The 19663-nt window shown below is 41.0% G+C and overlaps 1 pseudogene; it reads left to right on the top strand.

Moving 5' to 3' along the window:
• Positions 1-606: 606 nt before the first annotated feature.
• Positions 607-1745, top strand: LOC149185791 (putative carboxylesterase 8 pseudogene; annotated as a pseudogene).
• The last annotated feature ends 17918 nt before the right edge of the window (positions 1746-19663 follow it).

The raw sequence follows: 19663 nt of genomic DNA, 5'->3' as shown, positions 1-19663 counted from the left end.
AACTCCATGCATTCCATGCCAGCTTTACTTATTACTACAGTTAAACAGTAAGAACTCCATGCATTCCATGCCAGCTTTACTTATTAGTACAGTTAAACAGTAAAAACTCCATGCATTCCATGCCAGCTTTACTTATTTGTATCAGTTTAGTTGTGATGGATTGCTTTCTGGAAACCTCCTTTCTTTTACTTATTTGTACCAGTTTAGTTGTGATGGATTGCTTTCTGGAAACTTCTGGAAAAGGAGGTGAGCTTTCTATGTACAATATCTACCGTCATTACCCCACCAAAAGTTATATGGCTATTGAGCTTGCAGTTAAGCAGGCATTTAATACCCTATAGCAAGCTCGTTAACCGTTGCCACAGTCATTTTCTAAATGCTTCAATGCTTTGACAGAACATTGGAACTACCCCAAGTCATTTTCTGAATGCTTGAATGCTTTGACAGAACATTGGAACTACCCCACGAGCGTCATAGTTATTGAACCCCATTTATAATTACTCTCCTCCTCCTTATTTATAGTTACGCTCCTCTCCCTCTTTGTGTATTGCGTTTTTAGCTATTCTCAGCGTCAGAATTATTGTGTATTGCATTTGTAATTCAGAAATGGCTCAGGAAGCACAAGAAATCGATCCTTGTAAGCTTCTCGGCATCAGAATTGACCAGCAGGGCAAGGTCACAAGATCGAACCGCATCCCCACCGTTCCTCCTTCCTGCACTGCTACTGGGCCCGAAACCCCGGAAGACGGCGTCCTATCAAAGGACGTAACGATCGACCCACCTACAGGATTGACCGCTCGAATCTTTCTACCCCAACAACAAGACGCCGATTCCGTCCAGAGGCTACCCGTGGTTTTGTCCTTCCATGGCGGAGGGTTTGTAATGTACAGGCCCAGCACCATTCTTTTCCACGGCAGCTGCCATAGAGCGGCCAAAGCCTGCAATGCAATCTTTATTTCCGTCGATTACCGCCTCGCGCCCGAGGATCGGCTCCCTGCGGCCTACGAGGATGCCGTCGCAGCGTTACGCTGGCTTAGATCGCAGGCCCTAGGAACTGGAGTGCTCGATCCCTGGCTCGAGTCTCGGGCGGATTTCTCCAGGGTTTTCCTCAGCGGCGAGAGCTCGGGAGCAAATATCGCCTACAACTTGGCCCTGCGCGTTTTTGACGAAACAGTGGCATTACAGGTGCCGCCGCTGCGCATTGCTGGAGTGGTGCTCATCCAGCCTTTCTTCGGGGGAATCGAACGCACGACCTCAGAGGTGCGACTGGTCGATGACAAGATCGTCCCGTTGCCTGTCAGCGATCTGCTCTGGCGTCTGGCACTGCCTGAAGGGGCCGACAGAGACCACCCTTTCTGCAATCCCCTGACAGGGAGCAGGCCATCCCCGGAGGTGCTGCGACGTTATCCTGCAACCATGGTGGCAGTGGAAGGGTTGGATCCTATCCTGGATCGCCAGCTGGAGTTTGTGAAAATGCTCCAGGAGGCCGGAGTCCATGTGGAGCAGCGGATGGATCCAACTGGAAGCCATGGTGTGGAGCTGTTAGACATGGCCAAAGCCGAGGCCCTCTGCCGTGACATTTCTACTTTCATGTCCTCCTCATTTGTCACTCCTTCGACTTCTTCGCTTTAGAGTATAACCTGTCCCGCAAATCTCATGCACTGCTAATTGTCTCGGTTGAATCTTTTAATTTTACTGTAATGGGTATCACTGGTAATCACTCCAAAAAGTGAATTTTACTGTTATGGCAGGGGTATTACGAGTAATTGTTCCAACTTCCAACGTATTTTTATAGTATTGTTAAATTGAAAAAGTGCAAACATATTTTTATAGGATGGTTAAAATTGTTTAATCAAATTTAGTTTGAATTTTTTAATTTTAGTATTATCGGTAATTATTTTAAAAGGTGCAGAGAGATGTTTATAGGATTGTCAAATTGAAATCACTGAATTGAATGAATTGAAAAAATTGTGTTTTGGTTTGAAATAATAATTGTTGTATTAGATTTGTGCTGTTCATTGTATTTGTATTAAGTTGGTATACACAGTTAAAATAATAATTAATAATTGAAATATCCAGATCATAAAGGTTCACCGCAGTGTCCCATCCCTAGGGAGTCTCAGAGTTTGTCTATACATATCAAATAGGCCATGGTGTCATATGCACATTTTTCTCAGCAATCAGAAATAAAGTCTTCTTGTCACCTCGAAAATAAAATGTTATAATAAATTTCATTTTGCTTTTATTCTTTAGTGAGAAAAATACAACATATATTAGCTGAAAAATAAATACATAATAACAAAATGAGAGTTTTGGCACTCCAAAATCATTATTTCAAATATCACAGTGAATTATTTATGTCTACAATTAAAGTGTTCCACATGATAAGGGCAAATGAGAGTATTAACAGCATATGTCCATATACAGGTACAAAATAACAGGTTATTTTTTAATAAATGTTTTTAAAGGTAATTTGAGCAAATTAAGTGGTAGAAAATTGTAGTTTTGAGATTCCAAATTTGATAACTTCTATAATTTTATATTCATTGAAATAATTTTATAACAAAATTTTATTTATCAAAATTTAATCAATTTTTTTAAAAATAATTTAATCAACCTGTAAAAAAAATTAAAATTTTTAAGATTAAAATTTAATAAATTTAACAATTTTAAATTCATTAAAACAATTTAATAATACAATTTTAGACACCAATTTTAAATTCATTAAAACAATAATATAATATTATTTTAACTATCCAAATTTATAATTCCAACCTCCATTAACTTTTTCCATGAAAAAATATTAAAGCTAATAACCTATTCAACGAGCTATATGTAGGACTTTTTCCATGAAAAGTTATTAAGCTAATAACCTATTCGACGAGCTATATGTTCAAGATTCATTGCTTTTACAGAAGAGGTGAATGAAAAGATAAATTTAAGTTTTGAAATCGTATTTACTCTGCATCAAGGTAATTTGACGAAATTGTGGTAGAAATTAGCACAATTGAGATTAAAAATTTGTAATTTTGGTAATTTTAAATTCACTGAAATAATTTTATAATTTAAGTTTAGCTATCAAACTTTATAATTTCAATTCTGCATTATTTTTTTCTTGGAAAAACTATTACACTAATAACTTATTCAACAAGCTATATAAAACATATATTGTCATGGACGAATTCTCTCCAGATCAAGTTTCACTGCTTTCACAGAGGAGGTGAATGAAAGGATCAAATTCAGGTTTTGAGATAAATGTGAGCCATGGAATATAACAGATTTAACGGCATGAAAAATGGTATTGAGCAAGCATTGTGACAGCGTTGATATCCAATGGCTTTTCACTGCTGCTTTCGTGTCAAAGAAGGTGGCGGGTTTGTTAAAAAGCGATGGTTGAATTAATAAAAACATCCACTGGTCAGCTCTACGACAGAGAGTCTAAACCAGGAGAGTCTGGCTCTGCAGAACGCTCTACATTGTCCATGTACATCACACATTATATAGCAATCATGGATTTAGGGAAGTTAAAACCATACCCTAGGAAATAGAAACTAATTCCTATCATGTGGTACCGTGAACCAATTCACTATTCTAACAGATTCTCTAATATCTCTAACGCTCCCCCTTAATGGAGAAGGGGTTCACAAATATGCCTAACATCTCCCTAAACATTTCAAACTTAATTTTGCCAAGAGGCTTAGTGAAAATGTCTGCAACATTATCACATGTATTACAATATACGAGATGGATTTCTTTTGATTGCACTTTCTCGTTGACAAATTGGAATTGTGTATCAATTTGTTTAGTGTTCTTGTGAAACATCATATTATTAGCAAGTTTGATTGAACTCTAATTGTCGCATATGATTGTTGTTGCATTTTTCTGTTCTTCCCCAACATCCTGGAGAAGTCTCCGCAACCAAACTGCCTCACATGTGTAGAATTCCTGCAGAAACTCCGATAGATCTAGAATTCTAGTTAAATTAAACACAAGTAATTTGTTGATATTCAAGAGAGGAGAGAAAGAATTTGCTCCATAAAATCAATGTATTAAATTAATGAACAATAGTAATACATGAGCAACCAAACCTCTAATCCCAAAGGGAGGTGGTTATATAGAAATTGCCGAATCTAGAAAACTAGTAAAAAACTAGAAAAGGCTAAGAAAAGCTAAAGGGAGGCCTAAAATAGCAACAATGACTCAAGACAACCTATGCCAACTATCAGCCACGAGGAAAGCATGAGGAGGGGCACATTTCCCAAGGAAGGCAACTTTAAAACATGCTAAAATGGTCCGGGGGACCAAATCCCTTGATTTAAAGGGGAATCTTCATGTGGGGCGCCAATCCTCAAATAACTCAAGTGGATGAGGTGTGGTTAGGTGTGAACATGCACTTAGATGTCTAAATGGTTTAGGAAAGTGGTTGGACCAATATTTCCATAATATTAAGCCTTTAAAGGCAAAAAACAAGGGAAAGTTGGTCCACCGAGCTAGTTTACCAAAAACCAAGTGTGAACATGATTTTTAGTGCATGTGGCTAAGTCAAGGATACTTAGGCTAAAAAATAAATGTAGATGTTAGGATTATATTCTAACACCCCCCCTTCATCTTAACTCACTTATCTAAACTGAGTCTCGGCCAAGATGCCATGTTAGGTACTCAAGTACAATAAATAAAAGATCCTCATAAAATGAAGAAAGAGGGAAAACCTTGTGGGAAAAACCTCCACTGGTCAGCTCTACGATAGAGAGTCTGAACCAGGAGAGTCTGGCTCTGCAGAACGCTCTACATTGTCCATGTACATCACACATTATATAGCAATCATGGATTTAGGGAAGTTAGAACCATACCCTAGGAAATAGAAACTAATTCCTATCCTGAGGTACCATGAACCAATTCACTATTCTAAGATATTCTCCATTATCTCTAATAGGCTTTTGTGGGAGTGGATTTGAATTCAACACGCTAACATAGCTGCTTTCATTTTCCTTCTTTTCTTCCGGATTCAGTGACTTGCAATTTATGAATTATATAGTAAGGTTTTTCGTTCTTTAATTGATTCACTCAGTGTTCATTGTATTGATTTTCATTTATGGTTTGTTATCCAAATAGATTCCATCATTGATCCTACACCTCTGGTATTTTTCCCAATGTCGTTAACCTAGCAGCAGCTAATCCTCTTTGGCAGCAATTTACATACAGCAGAAAAAAAGCGTCACTGCCAGGCCCATCAATAGTGTTTCTATTTGTCAAATTGTTGTGGATATTCCATTGGACAGTTCATCACAACAAATTTCCAAAATCTATATTGTGTAGGTTTTTTTTCCTTAAACTTATGGATTTATTAAGTTATTGTTTCATGCATGCAATATGTAAAAGGCGAAGTTACTTTGGAGAGAAAATGCAAGGAGGTATTTGGGCTCAGCGCTGAGCTTCTGGCAGGTATCATATTTGAACTTGCTACCTTCCATATGGCATCTGCAGAGGGGACCTTCCTCACTCCCCCTCTGGATGTTGAAGTTGCCTTCCATTCTATGGTGACCTCCCTCCTGAAGTGTCCTCATCCTGCATCATCCGTGCCCACCAAATTTGTCAAGAAGAACACAGAGGTCACGAAAGTCTCCTTATCGGATAGTGCTAGGTGGACTTCTTTGGTGTATTCTGAAAGGGCTCTTATTGGGAAATTTACTGGTATGTGGCCTTCTCCCAAATCTATGGAGACTTGGATAAAGAAAACCTGGGCTCCTATGATGACAGGTGAAATTTCTCTCTCTGTTGTTGGTAATGGATTTTTTATCTTTCTATTTGAAGTCCAAAAGGATAAGGAGGTCATCTTTCACAATGGACCATATTTCTTTGGCTCCAAAGGGATGTATCTTAATAAATGGACTCTGGATTTCAATCCCGATGAGGACATTTCCACTACCATTCATGTTTGGTTCAATCTCCATCGTCTTCCCATCTCTTGCTGGAGGGATGATTGCGTTCGGGCTTGTTGTTGGGAAAAGTATCCAATACGGAATGACCCTATCCCACTTTAAGGGTGATAGTACCTCAGCAACAATCAAATCAAATCTATTCAAGATTACTTCTTTATGAGATGTAAGAGAGAGGAGAAAGAGATCCACTAACCGTTATCTTCTGCTAATGATTGATCCAATCTTCCCTCTTTGCTGCTTGCTCTCAGCTCCTTACTCTTTCACTGACCCAGCTACACAAAGATCCTGCAAAAGCACAAGAAAGGGAAACTACGAGAAGCATACATCCATAATTGATTCAAGGATTAGAATAAATCAAATATACAAGCATCAATACGCCACAGAGACACATGCATATAGAAGAACCTCAAATGCTTTATTAATGGAAGAAGTAAAGTTCTGAGAGTGTTACAACCATAAAAGGCCCAATCCAGCAACACCTCCCAGCAGAAAGAAATCTTCTCTTCACCTCCTTCAAGCAATCACCCAATAGTTCTATGCACAAACCAACAACACTTCCTTACATTCACAAGATTCCAGCCTCCCTAGACCTCATGAGAGAGCTCTATATATAGGAGATTTGGAGAAAGGATGAGTCAGCTTGAGCTTGGCATGAAGCTGACTAGTGTCCTCTCCCACTTCAGTTATACTTCAGTTCTTGAGTCCACTTGGAGTTTCTTGCTTCCACTTGGAGATCTAGATCCTCTTACTCATCTCAAGGCGAATTCCCTGATCCAAGTGTCATTTTGGAAGCTTCCTGGGCATTTGACACCTTGCAGAATGACTGTGCCACTTGGCCAATCTCGCCCAGCGCAGGTAGCCTTCATTTCTTTTGACATTCAGCGCAGGTACAGAGTGGAGCAGTTGACATTCAGCGCAGATGCTCAATGGAGCAGCTGACATGATCCAGAATTAGCTTGTTTTTGAGTGTTTTCAGGTGGAGAACTGATTTTCAGTGCTGTGGTTTGCTGACCTTGTTCCTCTAGGGGTAGGAACAACATGTTTAGGGACTTTGGATCCCTTAGATTATTGACATTTCATGCTTCATGCTGTTAGGCACAAAAATGTCTATAACAGTTGCCCCCTAAAGTATGAGGTCGTTTATCGGGTGAAATGCTTTATCAGGAGGATCCGAAGTTCATTCAATCGCTGAGAGGTGCCCTGTAATAAAATACAATACAATACATTATTTTTTCATTCTGCTTTCATGATCTAGCTGAGGCGGGCATTCCCATGCCCAGCTTTATAAATTCATTTTGGTACATAGAACAGACGATCGTCTGATGGTAGACTGATAATTCTCTGTTGAAATTATCATCCTTTGAGTAGGATGATCATCTGTTGCAAAGATGTACATAACAAATGTCTTTATATCCTGAATATATATCGCAGCCCGGATGGATGAAACTAGATCCGGGGTCTTCAAACTCGTTCGATCTTCACTCTAAGTACAAGTCGATCCATGTGAGAATTGCGCTGAAGTCGAACATGGAAAGACATCGCTTGATTACCGGTCAATAATGTAAACTGTTAACAAGCGCGAGAGGAATCACCAATAATGACAATGACCCTCAAGGTATTGCAGTACAATTCACGTGGTGTGAATAAAGGACTTGGCGTCGAACACCACGCAAAATCTTCTGGTCGAAGGTCATTAATGTATACCTGTCGCCGAAAGTGAGAAACTTGCCATTGAGGCATGCAAGCTTCAAAGTACTGGGGGGTTTTGTCCCTAGATCAACTTCTTGGATAATGAGCTGAAGTCGACAAGAAGCGATCCGTCAAAGGAGGGCCTTAATGAATCCCACATCAGTGACACGGAACGGAGCTAATGATTTTAGTGGAGGTGAAAACAATCTGTGAAATATGATTCAGGGTGGCGATCATGGGTGGATGAAGGATAATGTATGGCAGTGGATGGGACATGGTTGACTCTTTCTGAACAACATCTCTTGAACATATAACGACACTGATGTGATGGATCGGTAGCATTACCCCAAATGTGGATGGTTTGGCGAGGACCATGGTGATGAGACCGGTGAATGAAACAACCCAACCCGATGTGATACGGAGGACAAAGTGTCATGTTCAAGAGCAACTTGCTACCATTAAAGCTTTGAGGTTCTCCCAATTTTTCCTCAGTCATTTCTGACCAGTACCTCTTTATTTTTGTCAAGCTTGAGGAGGATAACATATGCTTGTTCTATAACCTGCCCTTCGGGCAAGCCCATCGCTATGTTTTAACGAGCCTAGCGATAGGGAAACTCGTTCTCGTCTAAAGACAAGTTTGTCGCTATTTAATCATTTTAACGAGTCTAACGACAAGGAAAACTCGGTCCTTTTCATTTTTAGAGAGTCTGAAAAGGTACAGAAAGTTAACTCCAAAATTCCTTTTTCGTCATCTAATCCCTTAAGTCTGAAAAAGTATAAAACAATACAGAAGGGATGAGTTTTCGATAACTTTAACGAGCCGAATAAAACAAGCGCTCGACCTTTTTGTGTAATAATCCCTCAGGTCCAAAAATATTAAAATCTAGAGGAGGGATAGCTCTTCCGGTCACTTTAACGAGCTGGAAGGCCAAAACTCGGCAAACTTTTCATATTTTACGAGTCAGATGAAAAGAGCTCAAAGAAGACTCGTCTTTTGAGGAACGAGTGATAAACAGGGATAGTAGCAGATTCCAGGTACAGGTTGGAATTTTCCAATCACGGCAGTGTCACAAGGATGGCTAAGTGAAATCACTCTTCGCAGCTGTTCCTCAAAATGGGTAAACAATCATATGGAGGTGAACGATTGGCCAAATGAAATGGAGGTGGCAGGTGCAAACACGACCAAGGCTTTTATTGCTAATGAATTTACGATCACAATGGTTATTTACCGGGGTGTTCATTTTTTTAATGAGCTTGACTGCTCAAAAGCTTATGTTTATTTTTTAACGAGCATGAACTATGACGCTAAAACTGCTCGGATCTCGCTTTTCTATTTTTTAACGAGCATAAATTCCGCGGTAAAACTGCTTGATAGCTTATGTTTATTTTTTAACGAGCATGAACTATGACGCTAAAACTGCTCGGATCTCGCTTTTCTATTTTTTAACGAGCATAAATTCCGCGGTAAAACTGCTCGATAGCTTATGTTTATTTTTTAACGAGCATGAACTATGACGCTAAAACTGCTCGGTATACCAGTCATAAGATAAGAATGTCTCCTGTGAGATAGCTATTTTTTATGGAGCTTTATCTCACGAAGCTATGCTCCTAATGCGGCAAATTTTACCTTTGCCCCATATCCTTTCTTTATGCAAGTTTGGAAACGGCTAATCCTACGAGTTTAAAGGGTTAGACCTACAGGTTTAAAGGGAGGACCTAAAAATTTAAAAAATAAATAGTCGTCCCTTGCTTGCACTCCAAAAGGTTGCATGCCCCCAGGTGTAAGGTATAATTTCAAGGCTGCCCCTACTTATCCGATAAAACATTTGTTTTAAAGGGTGAGGCTTGCCTCTTTCTGGTTACCCAAAGATTGTTTTGTTAACACCATCAAACGAAAACATTTCCTCGGCACTGTCTACCGAAGTGGACAATGGTGAATGACCTTTGTCAAACAAGTAACCTTGACAAAAGAATCCTGTTCTAGAACAACCCCTCTTCCTTCCACGGACGGGGTACGGACTAGTCATATTCTTTCGCGGAAATTCTACCCTATACCCAAGGTTTCCTCTGCCCAAAGCAGACCAGGATGCATGCCCCCTGGGTTCCAGTCCCATCTTTCCGAATCACTCGCACTCATCGGGAAGGAGGACTGGGGGTGGAGACATTTCTTGGGTAAATAGACCATTGAGGGTTGGTATGTGACTATTTGCGATGCGTGATCCCGGAAATGAAAGTTGGTCTACGAGCTTGACCATTCTTCCTTCGTGTGGAAAACACATTACTCTAAAGAGTGAGGAGACTATAGCTCCCATGCAATATATATAGTCTCGTCCAAGGAGTAGGTTATAATCCAAGGGTCCTTGAACAACCATCACATTCATTTGAACGGTCTTCCCTTTCAATGTAACAGGAACATTGGGGGGGATCCCTAACGGTCGACTGGTTCCTTTATCAAAACCCGAGAGATTTCTTATCTCAGGCAAAAGCTCCGGAGAACCCAGTGCTTTCCAAGAAATAGAGGAAAGGATACTCACAGATGCCCCTTCATCAATGATAGTTCCAGCCATTACCATCCTGTAAATTTGGACGATGATTCTGAACGGTATACTGGCTGGTAACTGGGGTCTGCCTAGTTGGTTCCAATCAAAGGACACAACCAGGTTGCTTGGTGGTGGGACCGAATACACGGCCGGATACGACCCTGACGATGTTCCTTCCTGCGATAAAGGAATGGGAGCATTGCCCTGATGCTCATCAGAATCTGTGTTGATGAAAAGAATCTGGATGGTGTCATCCTTTTTCTCTTCAGTGAGGGTGTCATTTGAAGATGAATCTTCAGTGACGGTGTCATTTGAGGATGAAACCTCTGAAGGAAGAACCGGGTCAACTGCCGTATCGACCTTTAGACTTTCGTCTGGTCTGGATTCAGTAGGTTCATTTTCAATGACTGACGCTTTAGCTGACCACTTGAGCGGGCCAGCTGCATTTTCAACCAACGAAGGACTTGGCACGAGTTTTTTGTATCCAGGAGGAAGTATTACCGGTGAAACCGGACGATCTTCCAAAACTCTCTTCGCTTCGTCTAAGAAGGGACAACGGTGGATGGCGTGATCGCCTTCACACAGTCTGCAGGGGGATCTTGATCCCCCTCTTTGTCTTGAACCTTCACTTTCGCTGGTTGAGGGTAAGCATTCAACATGGCTATCAGAGGTTGATGCTCCCGAATTGTGCAAACGAGGGGACCAGTCCCTTAGTATCCGGGGAATACAGGGACAATCTCTATGGAAGTGGTCTCCTTTACATATGACACATGGCGATTTAGGCCCGGTCTGTGCCGTGTGTGGATTTTTGTCAGATGTCTTTTGCTTGCCCCCAGTCGCCTTAGGCTCCTTCTTCTTCTTTTCTCTCTTCTTCTTCTCCTTCTTCTCCATGGGAGCTTGGCTTTTGCCGGCTCTACCTTGCGAAGATGAGGGTTTGGAGGAAGAGTTATAAGAAGTAGAAGGCTGGTGGGCAGCTCTAGACTGATCTAACTATTGACTCGACTGTTCAGGAACCATGGTGGTTTGAACTACATTGGTTGAGAATAGCCAAATAGGCAGGCCAATTGTCAGTCCTGGAAGCGACAATGTGGCCATGTGGGGCGCACCAACTTCTCCCCAAGAGGAGAAAGGACTAGGATTTCCATCATGTGGAATTCCTTGGTTGGGGCGTTCCATGTTCTCAACCTAAGATCAACGCGGGAATAGGAGGTGATTATGTTCTGTTTAAAATAAATTTTATAACGACGCTTAGACACAACTTGCTTTTTCACTTTTTAAGAGTCGAGAAAAAGCTAAAGATGACTCTAGTCTCCTTCGATGTTTTAACGAGCCCGAAGTGACAAATGCTCGGATGGACTTTTTCAGTTATAGAGTTTGAAAAAGGCCAAAAGAAACTGCCCTGGAGTTCTAGGCAGAGGGTGTGCCAAACTTTTCGCAAAACCACAGAATATGTTTTACGGTACGAGTGGTCGATCTTCGTGAATGCTGTGTTCACTGCATTGCGATCAGTAGGGCGGCTGACACGGTTTCCTATTGGATAAAGGCTTTGTTCCTATAGGGGTCTCCCAATATATACGCGACGGTACGTGGGAGCACAAGTCCGTATTGATACTTATCGCTTCACCGTGGAGGAATCACCCAACCACTCAACGCTAAGATATCACGTTTAACGACGCCGGAACACGTCTCTAGCTTAGACCTCTATGTGTTTGCGTTATGTTTCAATGCGTTGTTATGTAAATTCAATTTATTTTAAGGTTGATCTTGTTTAGCAGTTTGCCTTTATGGATCACCACGAGATGTATAATAACACTCCTAAATGCAGTCTAAGATGATAAGCAAGCTTTTCAATCTTTCAACTTTGAAAATCTTAACTACTGAGGGAAAAGAAAGATAACATCTTTTCACACAGGTCATAGAGCACACACTAATGCACTTTTTCCCTAAATCAACATGCAAACTGTCATAATGCACATGCACAATGCAAGTATTTATTTTCTCTTTCTTAATGTTGGCGCAATGCAAAAAGAAAGCTATTGTATAATTTTGAATTCAATTTCAAGTGAAAGCAAACAAGCTTGTCCAAAATCAAAAGACACCTTAAGATTTACTTGTTTCGACACTAGAAATGTATAAACTCAAACCATATGACGAAAGCAAAAGCTCAATCAACTATGAACAACAAACAAACTAACTCTTAAGATCAAAACGACACTTTATCACAGGTCTAGATCTAAGAGGTCACAACAAGACTAGTTCGCTTTCGTTATGGGAAACTGTAAATGATGCAAGAAATACACAAAGAACAAATACAGTTTCTTTATACAACCGAGGCAGAATAGTGACAAGGAAAGTTGGTTTCAGATAGGCACATTGACTGGTAACAGGCAGCAAAAACAAGAGTGAAAACAAGGCAAGAAACAGCAGGAAACCCCAGTAGCACAAGGCAAGACTGGTCCAGCGCAGGTGGGACACTGTCTGTTTGACCTTCAGCGCAGGTAGCCCCTTCGGGAACTGCGCTGAAATGCAGACAGCCTTTGTGCAGCCTGCACTGAAGAACGAAACTTTCGTTTCTCTTGGTTTCCGGGTCACAGATTGCTAAAAAATTCACAGTTTTTGCTCAAATCAGAATCTATCAGTCAAGGACACACTAAGGGATGGCAAGGAGGATGAAAAGCTATCACTAAGAGCTTATTAGAGTCCTTGTGGATCAGCTCTTCAAATCATAAACTTGCTCAGAAACTGAGCTAGAGTAGCTGCCCTCTACTTTGCATTTGAAAGATTCAAATACAGTTCGATTCGGTACTCCCTTTGTTTATGAAATGAATAGCAAAAACACAAACAACCAACAAGATACGATCCCCAGCGGAGTCGCCAATTTATTGTTGGGAAAAGTATCCAATACGGAATGACCCTATCCCACTCTAAGGGTGATAGTACCTCAGCAACAATCAAAGCAAAGCTATTCAAGATTACTTCTTTATGAGATGTAAGAGAGAGGAGAAAGAGATCCACTAACCGTTATCTTCCACTAATGATTGATCCAATCTTCCCTCTTTGCTGCTTGCTCCCAGCTCCTTGCTCTTTCACTGGCCCAGCTACACAAAGATCCTGCAAAAGCACAAGAAAGGGAAACTACGAGAAGCATACATCCATAATTGATTCAAGGATTAGAATAAATCAAATATACAAGCATCAATACGCCACAAAGACACATGCATATAAAAGAACCTCCAATGCTTTATTAATGGAAGAAGTAAAGTTCTGAGAGTGTTAAAACCATAAAAGGCCCAATCCAGCAACACCTCCCAGCAGAAAGAAATCTTCTCTTCACCTCCTTCAAGCAATCACCCAATAGTTCTATGCACAAACCAACAACACTTCCTTACATTCACAAGATTACAGCCTCCCTAGACCTCATGAGAGAGCTCTATATATAGGAGATTTGGAGAAAGGATGAGTCAGCTTGAGCTTGGCATGAAGCTGACTAGTGTCCTCTCCCACTTCAGTTATACTTCAGTTCTTGAGTCCACTTGGAGTTTCTTGCTTCCACTTGGAGATCTAGATCCTCTTACTCATCTCAAGGCGAATTCCCTGATCCAAGTGTCATTTTGGAAGCTTCCTGGGCATTTGACACCTTGCAGAATGACTGTGCCACTTGGCCAATCTCGCCCAGCGCAGGTAGCCTTCATTGCTTTTGACATTCAGCGCAGGTACAGAGTGGAGCAGTTGACATTCAGCGCAGATGCTCAGTGGAGCAGCTGACATGATCCAGAATTAGCTTGTTTTTTAGTGTTTTCAGGTGGAGAACTGATTTTCAGTGCTGTGGTTTGCTGACCTTGTTCCTCTAGGGGTAGGAACAACATGTTTAGGGACTTTGGATCCCTTAGATTATTGACATTTCATGCTTCATGCTGTTAGGCACAAAAATGTCTATAACAGGGCTATATGCAATGGTGTTGGGAAATACTTAGACAAGATTGAACCAAAAGGCTCCCAGTTTCTCTGTGCTAAAATTTGTGTGGAAGTAGACTTGGAGAAAGGACTCCCAGTTGAAATCAATCTAAATTTGGGAGAATGGAAGCACAAATAGGTATTAAACTACGAACAAATACCATTCAAATGCAGGCACTGTCATGACTACGGTCACTTTGCCAGAGATTGCACTAAAAGTGTAAGCGAAAAAAGTCTGGAAGCTCAGGAAGTTCAGAAGGAGCAGTGGCAACAGCCCAAGAAAGCTCTAAAAGGAAAAGGAGCGTCGTTAAAAGCTCAAAACCTGCCAATCCCCAACATGGTTCCTTCCTCTTCAAACCCGTTCAAAGTTCTAAGTGATGGGGAAATGGAAACAGAAGTGACTCCCCAGACTATCGTGGTCGAGCCTCAGGAAAGAGAAGAAGGAGAAGTAGCAGAAAATAGTCTGAAAGAGGTAGGAGGTGAAGTTTCCCCTCCAAAGTCAGCCCATATCCCTGAAGCTCCTCCAAGTAGTTTGCACAAAGGTCTGGATCGGGTGGTAACACGAAACTTATCCCAAACTCTAATCTGGGCTGATGAGTGCAGCAACCAGGAAACTGACTCCAACAAGAAAGCTGGAAGACCAAACAAAAGGACTCAGAGAGAAAGGGAAGCATAAATAAATAAGAAGTTGGGGAATCAAACAGTCATTTCAGATTTGCTGAAAGGGAAAAAATTGAACAAGGATGGTATGGATGGTGGTCGCTCTTCCCCCACCCTTAAATAATGAAAGTTATATCTTGGAACATAAGGGGACTAGGAACCCCTGCAAAAATCCTAGTAGTCAAGGATTTAATTAGACAAGAATCTCCTACAATAGTATTTTTTCAGGAAACCAAGTTAGAAGAAGCGAAAAATTTGAAAGTCGTAGGAAAATTTTGGAGAGACAGTGTGGGGTCATCACAACCTTCAAGGGGAGCTTCAGGAGGATTAGGAATATTTTGGTTGAACAACAAATTTACCCTGATAGAGGAAATTAAGACAAAATCATGGATAATGGCTCTTTTGGAAGAAAAGGAGACAAGGAATAGAATCCCCTTCATAAACATCTATGGCCCAGTTCTTCACAGCGACAAGGCAAACTTTTGGGCCTCTTTAGAGGGTTTAAAGGAAAGGAACCTCCATATTAATAGTGTAATGGGAGGGGACTTTAATACGGTCCTGAATGCTTCAGAAAAAAGAGGTGGATCTTCAGTCAGGGATTACTTCCGAGATAGAATGGAGGAAATATTGGTTCGCTGGGATCTAATTGATATCAAACCCAAGTCTAGGAATTACACTTGGTCGAACAGAAGGGTCAGTGATCATTTCATTGCTGCTTGTTTAGATAGGTTCTTGTTGCACAACAATTGGCTCCTTAATGGCCTAGACTTCTCCTCGTCTATAGAATCTCTTGGAGACTCAAATCATCGCCCCATTATGATCTCCATGGAAAAGGTAGAAAACCTTGGGCCGCTGCCATTTAAATTTAATGTAGATTGGGGCGTAGATGAAAAAGTTGGGAATCTAATAAAGCAATATTGGACTTGGTAATACAAGGCTCCCGCAACTTTGTTTCGGAATCCAAGCTAAAAAATGTCAAGACGGATATAAGGAAATGCCTCAAAGAAAACTATCAGCCCCTAGGGAAAAAAATGAAAGAAAAAGTCCAAGAATTAGAAGAGCACTATAATATGATGGAGAAAGGTCACATTGAAGAGTCACATATTCAAAAAGAAAAATACCTCTACTCTTAGATTTTCAATCTAAGTAGGCAGGAGGAAAATCTGTGGAGGCTAAAGTCTCGTAGTCTATGGTTGAAAGCTAGAGACTCAAATACTTCTTACTTCCACAAACAAGTAATGGCCCGTGAGACTAGGAATTTGTATCAAGTAAATAAAGGTGGCAGGTGGGCAAACGATCAACACCTCATTAGAAATTAAACAGGAGGCATTCAATCATTTCAATTCTCTCCTCAATTCGATGTGCGCCCCTTCGGTTGGGGCCTTTGAATTCCTTCGGGCCCTTCCCCAAGTTGTCTCTCTTCTCTCTTGGGGTGTTAGATGGCTCAACCAGGCAGGGGCGGGTTACTCTCATTAAATCGGTGCTTTCCTCCCTTCCAGTTTATTTGGGAGTGGGCCTCTTAACACCAAGCTACATCAATCAACAAATAAGAAAGCTTATCAGGAAATTCTTATGGCAAGGAGGAAAGGGTAACGAGCATAAATTCCATCTGGTAAATTGGAATTTGGTCAAACAACCTAAGAAATTGGGAGGACTGGCAATAAAGGATCTTGAACTAATGAACCTGGCGTTGGGGGGAAAACTGGTCTGGAGGCTCCTTTCGAACTCTGATGAGTGGTGGAAAAAATCCTTTATCAGAAAATATTTCCATAAAAACCATCTCACTAGACCAGAGGATGAATCTTGGGAAAAGAAAGGATAAAAAATATGGAGATTATGCAAAGCCTCGTCCCCTCTCATCCTGAATCACCTTGGCTAGTATCCTGGAAATGGGAAACACATTCAAATTGGAACTGACTGTGCGAAAGGTATAGACCCATCTCTCTCTGGATGGCTAGTTGAGCATGGGATTTCTCATCTAGCGGACATCTCTTGTTGGGACGACCACGACATGTGGAGTGGGTGGTGCTCTCTGGAATTACCTGATCATCTCCAATTTCAGTGGAATCTTCTGATCGAAAGCCTCTATGGGTTTTCTCCTATAATCACGAGTAAACTGGACAGACATGTTTGGTTGGGTGGGAAATAAAAAAAGTATTGCGTCAAGGATGGCTATGCCCTTTTATCCAATCATGCACCCTCCCTTCATCCCTCCTCTATGTGGGTCAAAATATGGAATGGTGATGGTCTTCCTAAGATAAACATTTTTTGTTGGGAGTTGGTCCATGAGAAAATTTTGACAGCTGAGAATTTAAAAAAGAGGAAAATTAGTGGTCCATCCTGGTGCGTTTTGTGTGGCAAAGCAGAGGAATCAATTAAGCATTTGTTTTGTTCCTGCCCCTTCTTGTTGGAAGTTTGGAACTATGCTCTTGCTCCAATGGCCCTTGTCCCCCAAATTGTGGATGACTGGAGCGACATGTTTATTCATTGGGGAAATAAAATGCCTTTCTCTCCAAATCCTTTGCTCCGGTGATGTTGGATGGCATTCCCTAAATACATGTGTTGGTCGATATGGTTGTGTTGTAATCTGGCTATCTTTCAAAATCAACGTCAAAGTTTGGAAATAGTTGCAATTAAAGGTGTGACGCTGCTTTTCAAGGTCATATCTTCTTGGGGATTCGATGACTCGGAATTGAAAGATTTGTCTAGTTCTGAAAAAAAGTTGTCTCAGGCTCGCTCCATCCAACCTAAAGTCTGTCTGTTTAAGATGCAATAAAAACCTGATTTTTTGTATTAGATTGAAAGGAGATGATTTCACTAAATGACAAAGGGAAGTTGGGAACATCCAATTGTATTTTGATGGTGCGTCGAAAGGTAACCCCAAGGAGGCTAGAGTGGGAGGGGTAGTAATCAACCTCAAAGAAAAAATAGAAGTAAAATATGCATGGGGACTGGGGGTCACATCCAACAACCAGGCGGAGGCTCTAGCACTCTGGCAAGGAGTTAAAATTTGCTTAGATAATGGTGTCAAAACTTTGAATATAGTGGGCGTCTCCAAGCTAATCATTCAAAAATGTAATAGGCTTCTCAGGAATGTCCCTCAGCTAGAAGAAGAAACTTCCTCAATCATGGTAAGAATAATATATCAATTATTTTTTTTTGATAAAGTTACAATGTTGCACGTGTTGCGAGCCAACAACCAGCTGGAAAACATTAAGGAAAATGTGGGGGTTATATTAGGACTTGGTAGAATATGCATAAATCTCCACACTTCATTATGTTCCATTCCCTGATCAAAGGCTTTAGGAGGACGTTGTATGTTGGGGGTACGCGCTGTTAGAGCACTAAGGAAGAAGTTATTAGAGGCCAGCTCCACTAGGTGTTTCTGCGCGGAGGTAATTAATATGGATGGCTCCCTGAGGCATGTTCGTAGTGTCTTGGATATAGGGTCGGTAGGTGGTGAATTAATTCACAACTGTGGTATCGTCGGACAACAAGTCATGTGCGACGACAGGTGTGTGATGAGGCATCGAACTCTCGCCGGAATCTGCAATATAATAGTTTCAATTGGGGATGATGGAACTAGTTTTGCTCGATTCTGGTTTCAGATGGTGGAAAATATGGATGACATAGGAATTGATAAGGCCTTGCACTGTTTTTCATTTATGAAAGACACGAAAGGGAGGAATGTCAGGATGGATCAAGTCATTATATACCTCAACTAGCTCTGGTCAGTTAATCACAAGATATTGATAGTGCAAAAGCATCTGGATGCAAAAACATCATCAACAAGGAATGGCAGTGGGGGTGGTTCTAGTCTTGGAAGCTCGGGGTCTATCCATGGTGTGGGGCACGTCGGTGTTGAGAGCTTGGTTGAGGGCTACTGCAAGCAAGTGATAAAGGAAATAGTTAAAGAACTAAATGAAAACATGGCAGTAATTTACGCCCAATTGTTTGGGTTGGGCAAAGATTAGGAGCTTATGCAAAAAACAATGGAAGGTCTGTGTGTGGATGTTCTGAACGTCTAGAAAAAAGGTTGACAACATAGAAATTGAGGTGGATACAACCACGATGGGAGTTTTAAAGGAGGTGTTTGGGGTTGGGAATTCATCGATCACCAATGATGATCATGTCGAGGAGGTTACTGTGAGGGTTATGGTAGAAGAAGAAGATGGTGTTGATGTCGCTGCTGCGAGGGCCCATAAAGAAGAAGAGATCGAACTGGAGGACTTGAACACGTCTATGGGCGAGCCTACAGGTGATGACGCGGAGACTAGAAGTAGCTGATAGTATCTATTTTATTTACATATATGCAATATTGTTGTATACTCTATACTCAATGTAATGAAAGAAAAGATGCAGATAGAACAAGTCTATTTTTGTAAGGGACCTGGCCCGTTTCCAGTTAGTTTAATGAAAATGCTATCCATTTCTTTAAAAAAAATAGTGCTTCCATTTGTAGGAGGTGCTATTGGAATGGTGCAAAAGCCAACTAAATTTTGGGAAAAACAAGCTAAGGCTGCAAGAGGTGTTGGATTGGTAGGAAACCTTATGCTTGGTAAATTCATTGTGTTTGTTTGTGATTCTGAGCTCTCCCAAAAGATATTTTCCAATGTTTCAAATGGTAGGACATCTATTTATCAAAAACACATTTGGAGAGAACAATCTTAATATCTATATGTTCGGTGAAGAGCACATGGATGACAGGTGGTGGATCGCTCCCAACTTCACTCTCAAGGCTTTGGGATTATATGTTGCAATACATGAGAATGTCGTTCGCAAGCATATCATAAAATGGTTGGAGATTGCCTCCGATAAACCAATAGCGTTGCGCCTTCTTTGCAGGGACATGAATTTGGAGACCTTGCAGAATGTTTTCGT

This window comes from Pinus tabuliformis, chromosome 3_1 (assembly GCF_031772625.1).
Source record: "Pinus tabuliformis cultivar Carrire ecotype Pingquan chromosome 3_1, CPIR1, whole genome shotgun sequence".
Lineage (NCBI taxonomy): Eukaryota > Viridiplantae > Streptophyta > Pinopsida > Pinales > Pinaceae > Pinus > Pinus tabuliformis.
Note: the sequence above shows the minus strand (reverse complement) of the source record. Positions and strands in the feature narration are given on the sequence as shown.